Below are 13,846 nucleotides of genomic sequence, written 5' to 3'. Positions count from 1 at the left end.
AATCCTCAATCCTCAATCCTCAATCCTCATTCTTCAATCCTCAATACCAAATCCTCAATCATCAATCTTCAACCCTCAATCCTGAGTCCTCAATCCTCAATCCTCAATCGTCAGTCTACAATCCTCAATACTCAATGTTCAATCCTCAATCCTCAAACCTCAATCCTCAATCCTCATTCTTCAATCCTCAATACCCAATACTCAATCTTCAATCATCAATCCTCAATCCTCATTTCTCAATGCTCTATCCTCAGTCCTCAGCCCTCAAACCTCAATCCTCAACCGTCAGCCCCCATCCTCAATCCTCAATACTCAATCTTCAATCCTCAATCCTCAATACTCAATCTTCAATCATCAATCCTCAATTCTCATTTCTCAATGCTCTATCCTCAGTCCTCAGTCCTCAAACCTCAATCCTCAACCGTCAGCCCCCATCCTCAATCCTCAATACTCAATCTTCAATCCTCAATCCTCAATCCTCAATACTCAATCTTCAATCCTCAATCCTTAGTCCTCAAACCTCAATTCTGAATCCTCAATCCTGAATCCTCAATCTTCAAACCTCAGTCCTCAACAATCTGTTGTCAATCCTCAATCCTCAATAGAATATCCTGAATTCAAAGTTTTCAATAGTCAATACTCAATCTGCAATCTTCAAACCTCTATCCACAAACATCAATTCTCATCACTCAACACTCAATCCTCAGTCCTCAATCCTCAATTCTAAATCCTCTACATTCAGTCCTCAATACTAAATCTTCAATCCTCAATCCTCGATCCTCAATCCTCAATCCTCAATCCTCAATCGTCCGTCTTCTATCCTCAATACTCAATGTTCAATCCTCAACACTGAATCCTCAATCCTCAATCCTCAATCCTCAACCATCAATCCTCAATCTTCAATACCCAATACTCAATCCTCAATCCCCAATCCTCAATCCTCAATCATCAATCCTCAACCTTCAATACTCATTCCTCAATCCTCAATCTTCAGTCCTCAATACTCAACCATCAATCCTCAGTTCTCAACACTCAATAGAATATCCTGAATTCTCAGGAATCAATACTCAATCCTCAATCCTCAACCCTCAGCCCTCATCCTCCGTCCTCAATCCTCAATCCTCAATCCTCATTCTTGAGTCCCCGATACTCAATTTTCAATCCTCAATCCTCAATCCTCAATCCTCAATCCTCAATCCTCAATCCTCAGTCATCAATACTCAATCTTCAATACTCAATCCTCAATCCCCAATCCTCAATCCTCAATACTCAATCCTCAATCCTCAATCCTCATTCTTCAATCCTCAATACCCAATCCTCAATCATCAATCTTCAATCCTCAATCCTCAGTCCTCAATCCTCAATCCTCAGTCGTCAGTCTTCAATCCTCAATACTCAACCTTCAATCCTCAATCCTCAAACCTCAATCCTCAATCCTCATTCTTCAATCCTCAACACGCAATACTCAATCTTCAATCACCAATCCTCAATCCTCATTTCTCAATGCTCTATCCTCAGTCCTCAGTCCTCAAACCTCAATCCTCAACCGTCAGCCCCCATCCTCAATCCTCAATACTCAATCTTCAATCCTCAATCCTCAATCCTCAATACTCAATCTTCAATCCTCAATCCTTAGTCCTCAAACCTCAATTCTGAATCCTCAATCCTGAATCCTCAATCTTCAAACCTCAGTCCTCAACAATCTGTTGTCAATCCTCAATCCTCAATAGAATATCCTGAATTCAAAGTTTTCAATAGTCAATACTCAATCTGCAATCTTCAAACCTCTATCCACAAACATCAATTCTCATCACTCAACACTCAATCCTCAGTCCTCAATCATCAATCCTCAATCTTCAATACTCAATCCTCAATCCTCAATCCTCAATCCTCATTCCTCAAACCTCAATCCTGAACCGTCAGCCCCCATCCTCAATCGTCAATACTCAATCTTCAATCCTCAATCCTCAATCCTCAATACTCAATCTTCAATCCTCAATCCTCAACCCTCAATCCTCAGTACTCAATCCTCAATCGTCAGTCTTCAATCCTCAATACTCAATCTTCTATCCTCAATCCTCAATCCTCAATCCTCAATCCTCAATCCTCAATCCTTATTCTTGAATCCTCAATACCCAATACTCAATCTTCAATCCTCAATCCTCAATCCTCAATTCTCAATCCTCTACCTTGAATCCTCAATACTAAATCTTCAATCCACAATCCTCGATCCTCAATCCTCAATCCTCAATCCTCAATCGTCCGTCTTCTATCCTCAATACTCAATCTTCAATCCTCAACACTCAATCCTCAATCCTCAATCCTCAATCCTCATTCATCAATCCTCACTACCCAATCCTGAATCTTCAATCCTCAATCCTCAATCCTCAATACTCAATCCTCTATCTTCAATCCTCGATACTAAATCTTCAATCCTCAGTCCTCAATCCTCAATCCTCAATCCTCAATCCTCATCCTACAATCCTCAATACTCAATCTTGAATCATCAATCCTCAACTCTCAATCCTCAATCCTCAATCCTCAATCGTCACTCCTCAATCCCCAATCCTCAATCCTCAATCCTCAATCCTCAATCCTCAATCCTCAATCCTCAATCCACAATCCTCAATCCTCAATCATCAATCCTCAATCTTCAATACTCAATACTCAATCCTCAATCCCCAATCCTCAATCCACAACCATCAATCCTCAACCTTCAATACTCATTCCTCAATCCTCAATCTTCAATCCTCAATACTCAACCATCAATCCTCAGTTCTCAACACTCAATAGAATATCCTGAATTCTCAGGATTCAATACTCAAACCTCAATCCTCAACCCTCAGCCCTCATCCTCCGTCCTCAATCCTCAATCCTCAGTCCTCAATCTTGAGTCCCCGATACTCAATTTTCAATCCTCAATCCTCAATCCTCAATCCTCAATCCTCAATCCTCAGTCATCAATACTCAATCTTCAATCCTTAACCATCAGACCTCAAACATCAATATTCAACCCTCAGTCCTCGTCCTCGAAACATAACCCTCAATCCTCAATCCTCAATCCTCAACCTTCAACCCTTAATAATCAATTTTCAATACTCAATGCTCAATACTCAGTCATCAATCCTCAATCTTCAATACTCAATCCTCAATCCTCAATCCTCTATCCTCAATCCTCAACCCTCAGTCCTCATTATCAGTTCTCAGTTCTCAATCCTCAATCCTCAGTCCTCAATCCTCAGTCCTCAATGATCAATCCTCAATCCTCAATCTTCAATCCTCAATACTCAATCTTCAATCCTCAATACTCAATCCTCAATCGTCAATCTTCAGTCCTCAATACTCAATCCTCAATCCTCATTCTTCATCGTCAATACTCATTCTTCAATCCTCAATCCTCAACCCTCAACCCTCAATTTTCATTCCTCAATCCTCAATCCTCAATCCTCAATACTCATTCTTCAATCCTCAATACCCAATCCTCAATCTTCAATCCTCAATCCTCTATCCTCAATTCTCAATCCTCAATCCTCAGTCCTCAGTCCTCAAACCTCAATCCTCAACCCTCAGCACTCATCGTCAATCCCCAATCCTCAATCCTCAATCCTCAATCTTCAATCCTCAATACTCACTCTTCAATCCTCAATCCTCAATCCACAATACTCAATCCTCATTCTTCAATCCCCAATACCCAATCCTCAATCTTCAATCCTCAAACCTCAATCCTCAACCCTCAGCCCTCATCCTCAATCCTCAATCCTCAGTCTTCAATCCTCAATCCTCAATCCTCAATCCTCAATCCTCAATCCTCAATCTTGAATCCTCAATACTCAATCTTCAATCCTCAATCCTCAATCATCAATCCTCAATCCTCAATCGACAGTCTTCAACCCTCAATACTCAATCTTCAAACCTCAACACACAATTCTCAATCCTCAATCCTCAATTCTCATTCTCCAATCCTCAATACCCAATCCTCAATCTTCAATCCTCAATCCTCAATCCTCAATTCTCAATCCTCAATCCTCAGTACTCAATCTTCAATCCTCAATCCTCAGTCCTCAAACCTCAATTCTGAATCCTCAATACTGAATCCTCAATCTTCGGCCCTCAGTCCTCAACAATCTGTCGTCAATCCTCAATCCTCAAGAGAATATCCTCAATTCAAAGTTTTCAATACTCAATACTCAATCTGCAACCATCAAACCTCTATCCACAAACATCAATTCTCATCACTCAACACTCAACACTCAGTCCTCAATGTTCAATCCTCAATCCTCAATTCCCAATCTTCAATCCTCAATACTGAATCTTCAATCCTCAATCCTCAATCCACAATCCTCAGCCCTCAGTCCTCAAACCTCAATCCTCAATCCTCAATCCCCAATCCTCAATCCTCAGTCCTCAATCATCAATCCTCAATCTTCAACACTCAATCCTCAATCCTCAATCCTCAATCCTCATTCCTCAATCATCAATCCTTAATCTTCAATACTCAATCCTCAATCCTCAATCGTCAGTCTTCTATCCTCAATACTCAATCTTCAATCCTCAACACTCAATCCTCAATCCTCAATCCTCAATCCTCATTCTTCAATCCTCAATACCCAATCCTCAATCATCAATCTTCAATCCTCAATCCTCAGTCCTCAATCCTCTATCCTCAATCGTCAGTCTTCAATCCTCAATACTCAATCTTCAATCCTCAATCCTCAAACCTCAATCCTCAATCCTCGTTCTTCAATCCTCAATACCCAATACTCAATCTTCAATCATCAATCCTCAATCCTCATTTCTCAATGCTCTATCCTCAGTCCTCAGTCCTCAAACATCAATCCTCAACCGTCAGCCCACATCCTCAATCCTCAATCCTCAATCATCAATCCTCAATCTTCAATCCTCAATCCTCAATCCTCAATCCTCAATACTCAATCCTCAATCCTCAATCCTCATTCCTCAAACCTCAATCCACAACCCTCAGTCCTCATCCTCAATTCTCAATTCTCAATCCTCAATCCTCAATCCTCAATCTTCAATCCTTAATAATCAATTTTCAATCCACAATCCTCAATACTCAGTCATCAATCCTCTATCTTCAATACTCAATCCTCAATCCTCAATCCTCTATCCTCAATCCTCAACCCTCAGTCCTCATTATCAGTTCTCAATTCTCAATCCTCAATCCTCAGTCCTCAATCCTCAGTCCTCAATGATCAATCCTCAATCCTCAATCTTCAATCCTCAATACTCAATCTTCAATCCTCAATCCTCAATCCTCAATCGTCAATCTTCAGTCCTCAATACTCAATCCTCAATCCTCAATCTTCATACGTCAATACTCATTCTTCAATCCTCAATCCTCAACCCTCAACCCTCAATTTTCATTCCTCAATCCTCAATCCTCAATCCTCAGTCCTCATTCTTCAGTCCTCAATACCCAATCCTCAATCTTCAATCCTCAATCCTGAATCCTCAATTCTCAATCCTCAATCCTCAGTCCTCCGTCCTCAAACCTCAATCCTCAACCGTCAGCCCTCATCCTCAATACTGAATCCTCAATCCACAATCCTCAGTCCTCAGTCCTCAACCTCAACCCTCAATCCTCTGTCCCCAATCCTCAATCCTCTGTCCTCAATCATCAATCCTCAATCTTCAATACTCAATCCTCAATCCTCAATCCTCAATCCTCATTCCTCAATCATCAACCCTTAATCTTCAATACTCAATCCTCAATCCTCAATCTTCAATCCTCAATCCTCAATCCTCAATCCTCAGTCCTCAATCCTCAATCTTCAATCATCAATACTCAATCCTCAATCCTCAATCCTCAATGCTCAATCTTCAATCCTCAATCCTCAATCCTCAATCGTCAAACTTCAGTCCTCAATACTCAATCCTCAATCCTCAATCTTCAATCGTCAATACTCATCCTTCAATCCTCAATCCTCAACCCTCAACCCTCAATTTTCATTCCTCAATCCTCAATCCTCAATCCTCAATCCTCATTCTTCAATCCTCAATACCCAATCCTCAATCTTCAATCCTCAATCCTCAATCCTCAATTCTCAATCCTCAATCCTCAGTCCTCAGTCCTCAAACCTCAATCCTCAACCCTCAGCCCTCATCCTCAATACTGAATCCTCAATCCACAATCCTCAGTCCTCAGTCCTCAAACCTCAATCCTCAATCCTCTATCCCCAATCCTCAATCCTCAGTCCTCAATCACCAATCCTCAATCTTCAATACTAAATCCTCAATCCTCAATCCTCAATCCTCATTCCTCAATCATCAATCCTTAATCTTCAATACTCAATCCTCAATCCTCAATCGTCAGTCTTCTATCCTCAATACTCAATCTTCAATCCTCAACACTCAACCCTCAATCCTCAATCCTCAATCCTCAATCCTCATTCTTCAATCCTCAATACCAAATCCTCAATCATCAATCTTCAACCCTCAATCCTGAGTCCTCAATCCTCAATCCTCAATCGTCAGTCTACAATCCTCAATACTCAATGTTCAATCCTCAATCCTCAAACCTCAATCCTCAATCCTCATTCTTCAATCCTCAATACCCAATACTCAATACTCAATCTTCAATCATCAATCCTCAATCCTCATTTCTCAATGCTCTATCCTCAGTCCTCAGTCCTCAAACCTCAATCCTCAACCGTCAGCCCCCATCCTCAATCCTCAATACTCAATCTTCAATCCTCAATCATCAATACTCAATCTTCAATCATCAATCCTCAATCCTCATTTCTCAATGCTCTATCCTCAGTCCTCAGTCCTCAAACCTCAATCCTCAACCGTCAGCCCCCATCCTCAATCCTCAATACTCAATCTTCAATCCTCAATCCTCAATCCTCAATACTCAATCTTCAATCCTCAATCCTTAGTCCTCAAACCTCAATTCTGAATCCTCAATCCTGAATCCTCAATCTTCAAACCTCAGTCCTCAACAATCTGTTGTCAATCCTCAATCCTCAATAGAATATCCTGAATTCAAAGTTTTCAATAGTCAATACTCAATCTGCAATCTTCAAACCTCTATCCACAAACATCAATTCTCATCACTCAACACTCAATCCTCAGTCCTCAATCCTCAATTCTCAATCCTCTACATTCAGTCCTCAATACTAAATCTTCAATCCTCAATCCTCGATCCTCAATCCTCAATCCTCAATCCTCAATCGTCCGTCTTCTATCCTCAATACTCAATGTTCAATCCTCAACACTGAATCCTCAATCCTCAATTCTCAATCCTCAACCATCAATCCTCAATCTTCAATACTCAATACTCAATCCTCAATCCCCAATCCTCAATCCTCAATCATCAATCCTCAACCTTCAATACTCATTCCTCAATCCTCAATCTTCAATCCTCAATACTCAACCATCAATCCTCAGTTCTCAACACTCAATAGAATATCCTGAATTCTCAGGATTCAATACTCAATCCTCAATCCTCGACCCTCAGCCCTCATCCTCCGTCCTCAATCCTCAATCCTCAATCCTCATTCTTGAGTCCCCGATACTCAATTTTCAATCCTCAATCCTCAATCCTCAATCCTCAATCCTCAATCCTCAATCCTCAGTCATCAATACTCAATCTTCAATACTCAATCCTCAATCCCCAATCCTCAATCCTCAATACTCAATCCTCAATCCTCAATCCTCATACTTCAATCCTCAATACCCAATCCTCAATCATCAATCTTCAATCCTCAATCCTCAGTCCTCAATCCTCAATCCTCAATCGTCAGTCTTCAATCCTCAATACTCAACCTTCAATCCTCAATCCTCAAACCTCAATCCTCAATCCTCATTCTTCAATCCTCAATACGCAATACTCAATCTTCAATCACCAATCCTCAATCCTCATTTCTCAATGCTCTATCCTCAGTCCTCAGTCCTCAAACCTCAATCCTCAACCGTCAGCCCCCATCCTCAATCCTCAATACTCAATCTTCAATCCTCAATCCTCAATCCTCAATACTCAATCTTCAATCCTCAATCCTTAGTCCTCAAACCTCAATTCTGAATCCTCAATCCTGAATCCTCAATCTTCAAACCTCAGTCCTCAACAATCTGTTGTCAATCCTCAATCCTCAATAGAATATCCTGAATTCAAAGTTTTCAATAGTCAATACTCAATCTGCAATCTTCAAACCTCTATCCACAAACATCAATTCTCATCACTCAACACTCAATCCTCAGTCCTCAATCATCAATCCTCAATCTTCAATACTCAATCCTCAATCCTCAATCCTCAATCCTCATTCCTCAAACCTCAATGCTGAACCGTCAGCCCCCATCCTCAATCGTCAATACTCAATCTTCAATCCTCAATCCTCAATCCTCAATACTCAATCTTCAATCCTCAATCCTCAACCCTCAATCCTCAGTACTCAATCCTCAATCGTCAGTCTTCAATCCTCAATACTCAATCTTCTATCCTCAATCCTCAATCCTCAATCCTCAATCCTCAATCCTCAATCCTTATTCTTGAATCCTCAATACCCAATACTCAATCTTCAATCCTCAATCCTCAATCCTCAATTCTCAATCCTCTACCTTCAATCCTCAATACTAAATCTTCAATCCACAATCCTCGATCCTCAATCCTCAATCCTCAATCCTCAATCGTCCGTCTTCTATCCTCAATACTCAATCTTTAATCCTCAACACTCAATCCTCAATCCTCAATCCTCAATCCTCATTCATCAATCCTCACTACCCAATCCTGAATCTTCAATCCTCAACCCTCAATCCTCAATTCTCAATCCTCTATCTTCAATCCTCAATACTAAATCTTCAATCCTCAATCCTCAATCCTCAATCCTCAATCCTCAATCCTCATTCTACAATCCTCAATACTCAATCTTGAATCATCAATCCTCAACTCTCAATCCTCAATCCTCAATCCTCAATCGTCACTCCTCAATCCCCAATCCTCAATCCTCAATCCTCAATCCTCAATCCTCAATCCTCAATCCTCAATCCACAATCCTCAATCCTCAATCATCAATCCTCAATCTTCAATACTCAATACTCAATCCTCAATCCCCAATCCTCAATCCACAACCATCAATCCTCAACCTTCAATACTCATTCCTCAATCCTCAATCTTCAATCCTCAATACTCAACCATCAATCCTCAGTTCTCAACACTCAATAGAATATCCTGAATTCTCAGGATTCAATACTCAAACCTCAATCCTCAACCCTCAGCCCTCATCCTCCGTCCTCAATCCTCAATCCTCAATCCTCAATCTTGAGTCCCCGATACTCAATTTTCAATCCTCAATCCTCAATCCTCAATCCTCAATCCTCAATCCTCAGTCATTAATACTCAATCTTCAATCGTTAACCATCAGACCTCAAACATCAATATTCAACCCTCAGTCCTCGTCCTCGAAACATAACCCTCAATCCTCAATCCTCAATCCTCAATCCTCAACCTTCAACCCTTAATAATCAATTTTCAATCCTCAATGCTCAATACTCAGTCATCAATCCTCAATCTTCAATACTCAATCCTCAATCCTCAATCCTCTATCCTCAATCCTCAACCCTCAGTCCTCATTATCAGTTCTCAGTTCTCAATCCTCAATCCTCAGTCCTCAATCCTCAGTCCTCAATGATCAATCCTCAATCCTCAATCTTCAATCCTCAATACTCAATCTTCAATCCTCAATACTCAATCCTCAATCGTCAATCTTCAGTCCTCAATACTCAATCCTCAATCCTCATTCTTCATCGTCTATACTCATTCTTCAATCCTCAATCCTCAACCCTCAACCCTCAATTTTCATTCCTCAATCCTCAATCCTCAATCCTCAATACTCATTCTTCAATCCTCAATACCCAATCCTCAATCTTCAATCCTCAATCCTCTATCCTCAATTCTCAATCCTCAATCCTCAGTCCTCAGTCCTCAAACCTCAATCCTCAACCCTCAGCACTCATCGTCAATCCCCAATCCTCAATCCTCAATCCTCAATCTTCAATCCTCAATACACACTCTTCAATCCTCAATCCTCAATCCACAATACTCAATCCTCATTCTTCAATCCCCAATACCCAATCCTCAATCTTCAATCCTCAAACCTCAATCCTCAACCCTCAGCCCTCATCCTCAATCCTCAATCCTCAGTCTTCAATCCTCAATCCTCAATCCTCAATCCTCAATCCCCAATCCTCAATCCTCAATCCTCAATCTTGAATCCTCAATACTCAATCTTCAATCCTCAATCCTCAGTCATCAATCCTCAATCCTCAATCGACAGTTTTCAACCCTCAATACTCAATCTTCAAACCTCAACACACAATTCTCAATCCTCAATCCTCAATTCTCATTCTCCAATCCTCAATACCCAATCCTCAATCTTCAATCCTCAATCCTCAATCCTCAGTTCTCAATCCTCAATCCTCAGTACTCAATCTTCAATCCTCAATCCTCAGTCCTCAAACCTCAATTCTGAATCCTCAATCCACAATCCTCAATCCTCAATCATCAATCCTCAATCTTCAATACTCAATACTCAATCCTCAATCCCCAATCCTCAATCCACAACCATCAATCCTCAACCTTCAATACTCATTCCTCAATCCTCAATCTTCAATCCTCAATACTCAACCATCAATCCTCAGTTCTCAACACTCAATAGAATATCCTGAATTCTCAGGATTCAATACTCAAACCTCAATCCTCAACCCTCAGCCCTCATCCTCCGTCCTCAATCCTCAATCCTCAATCCTCAATCTTGAGTCCCCGATACTCAATTTTCAATCCTCAATCCTCAATCCTCAATCCTCAATCCTCAATCCTCAGTCATTAATACTCAATCTTCAATCCTTAACCATCAGACCTCAAACATCAATATTCAACCCTCAGTCCTCGTCCTCGAAACATAACCCTCAATCCTCAATCCTCAATCCTCAATCCTCAACCTTCAACCCTTAATAATCAATTTTCAATCCTCAATGCTCAATACTCAGTCATCAATCCTCAATCTTCAATACTCAATCCTCAATCCTCAATCCTCTATCCTCAATCCTCAACCCTCAGTCCTCATTATCAGTTCTCAGTTCTCAATCCTCAATCCTCAGTCCTCAATCCTCAGTCCTCAATGATCAATCCTCAATCCTCAATCTTCAATCCTCAATACTCAATCTTCAATCCTCAATACTCAATCCTCAATCGTCAATCTTCAGTCCTCAATACTCAATCCTCAATCCTCATTCTTCATCGTCTATACTCATTCTTCAATCCTCAAACCTCAACCCTCAACCCTCAATTTTCATTCCTCAATCCTCAATCCTCAATCCTCAATACTCATTCTTCAATCCTCAATACCCAATCCTCAATCTTCAATCCTCAATCCTCTATCCTCAATTCTCAATCCTCAATCCTCAGTCCTCAGTCCTCAAACCTCAATCCTCAACCCTCAGCACTCATCGTCAATCCCCAATCCTCAATCCTCAATCTTCAATCCTCAATACACACTCTTCAATCCTCAATCCTCAATCCACAATACTCAATCCTCATTCTTCAATCCCCAATACCCAATCCTCAATCTTCAATCCTCAAACCTCAATCCTCAACCCTCAGCCCTCATCCTCAATCCTCAATCCTCAGTCTTCAATCCTCAATCCTCAATCCTCAATCCTCAATCCCCAATCCTCAATCCTCAATCCTCAATCTTGAATCCTCAATACTCAATCTTCAATCCTCAATCCTCAGTCATCAATCCTCAATCCTCAATCGACAGTTTTCAACCCTCAATACTCAATCTTCAAACCTCAACACACAATTCTCAATCCTCAATCCTCAATTCTCATTCTCCAATCCTCAATACCCAATCCTCAATCTTCAATCCTCAATCCTCAATCCTCAATTCTCAATCCTCAATCCTCAGTACTCAATCTTCAATCCTCAATCCTCAGTCCTCAAACCTCAATTCTGAATCCTCAATACTGAATCCTCAATCTTCGGCACTCAGTTCTCAACAATCTGTCGTCAATCCTCAATCCTCAAGAGAATATCCTCAATTCAAAGTTTTCAATACTCAATACTCAATCTGCAACCATCAAACCTCTATCCACAAACATCAATTCTCATCACTCAACACTCAACACTCAGTCCTCAATGTTCAATCCTCAATCCTCAATTCCCAATCTTCAATCCTCAATACTGAATCTTCAATCCTCAATCCTCAATCCACAATCCTCAGCCCTCAGTCCTCAAACCTCAATCCTCAATCCTCAATCCCCAATCCTCAATCCTCAGTCCTCAATCATCAATCCTCAATCTTCAACACTCAATCCTCAATCCTCAATCCTCAATCCTCATTCCTCAATCATCAATCCTTAATCTTCAATACTCAATCCTCAATCCTCAATCGTCAGTCTTCTATCCTCAATACTCAATCTTCAATCCTCAACACTCAATCCTCAATCCTCAATCCTCAATCCTCATTCTTCAATCCTCAATACCCAATCCTCAATCATCAATCTTCAATCCTCAATCCTCAGTCCTCAATCCTCTATCCTCAATGGTCAGTCTTCAATCCTCAATACTCAATCTTCAATCCTCAATCCTCAAACCTCAATCCTCAATCCTCGTTCTTCAATCCTCAATACCCAATACTCAATCTTCAATCATCAATCCTCAATCCTCATTTCTCAATGCTCTATCCTCAGTCCTCAGTCCTCAAACATCAATCCTCAACCGTCAGCCCACATCCTCAATCCTCAATCCTCAATCATCAATCCTCAATCTTCAATCCTCAATCCTCAATCCTCAATCCTCAATACTCAATCCTCAATCCTCAATCCTCATTCCTCAAACCTCAATCCACAACCCTCAGTCCTCATCCTCAATTCTCAATTCTCAATCCTCAATCCTCAATCCTCAATCTTCAATCCTTAATAATCAATTTTCAATCCACAATCCTCAATACTCAGTCATCAATCCTCTATCTTCAATACTCAATCCTCAATCCTCAATCCTCTATCCTCAATCCTCAACCCTCAGTCCTCATTATCAGTTCTCAATTCTCAATCCTCAATCCTCAGTCCTCAATCCTCAGTCCTCAATGATCAATCCTCAATCCTCAATCTTCAATCCTCAATACTCAATCTTCAATCCTCAATCCTCAATCCTCAATCGTCAATCTTCAGTCCTCAATACTCAATCCTCAATCCTCAATCTTCATACGTCAATACTCATTCCTCAATCCTCAATCCTCAACCCTCAACCCTCAATTTTCATTCCTCAATCCTCAATCCTCAATCCTCAGTCCTCATTCTTCAGTCCTCAATACCCAATCCTCAATCTTCAATCCTCAGTCCTCAATCATCAATCCTCAATCTTCAATACTCAATCCTCAATCCTCAATCCTCAATCCTGAATCCTCAATTCTCAATCGTCAATCCTCAGTCCTCAGTCCTCAAACCTCAATCCTCAACCCTCAGCCCTCATCCTCAATACTGAATCCTCAATCCACAATCCTCAGTCCTCAGTCCTCAACCTCAACCCTCAATCCTCTATCCCCAATCCTCAATCCTCAGTCCTCAATCATCAATCCTCAATCTTCAATACTCAATCCTCAATCCTCAATCCTCAATCCTCATTCCTCAATCATCAACCCTTAATCTTCAATACTCAATCCTCAATCCTCAATCGTCAGTCTTCTATCCTCAATACTCAATCTTCAATCCTCAACACTCAATCCTCAATCCTCAATCCTCAATCCTCATTCTTCAATCCTCAATACCCAATCCTCAATCATAAATCTTCAATCCTCAATCCTCAGTCCTCAATCCTCAATCCTCAATC

Source organism: Calliopsis andreniformis, unplaced genomic scaffold (assembly GCF_051401765.1).
Source record: "Calliopsis andreniformis isolate RMS-2024a unplaced genomic scaffold, iyCalAndr_principal scaffold0039, whole genome shotgun sequence".
In the NCBI taxonomy this organism is placed as follows: Eukaryota; Metazoa; Arthropoda; class Insecta; order Hymenoptera; family Andrenidae; genus Calliopsis; species Calliopsis andreniformis.
Note: the sequence above shows the minus strand (reverse complement) of the source record.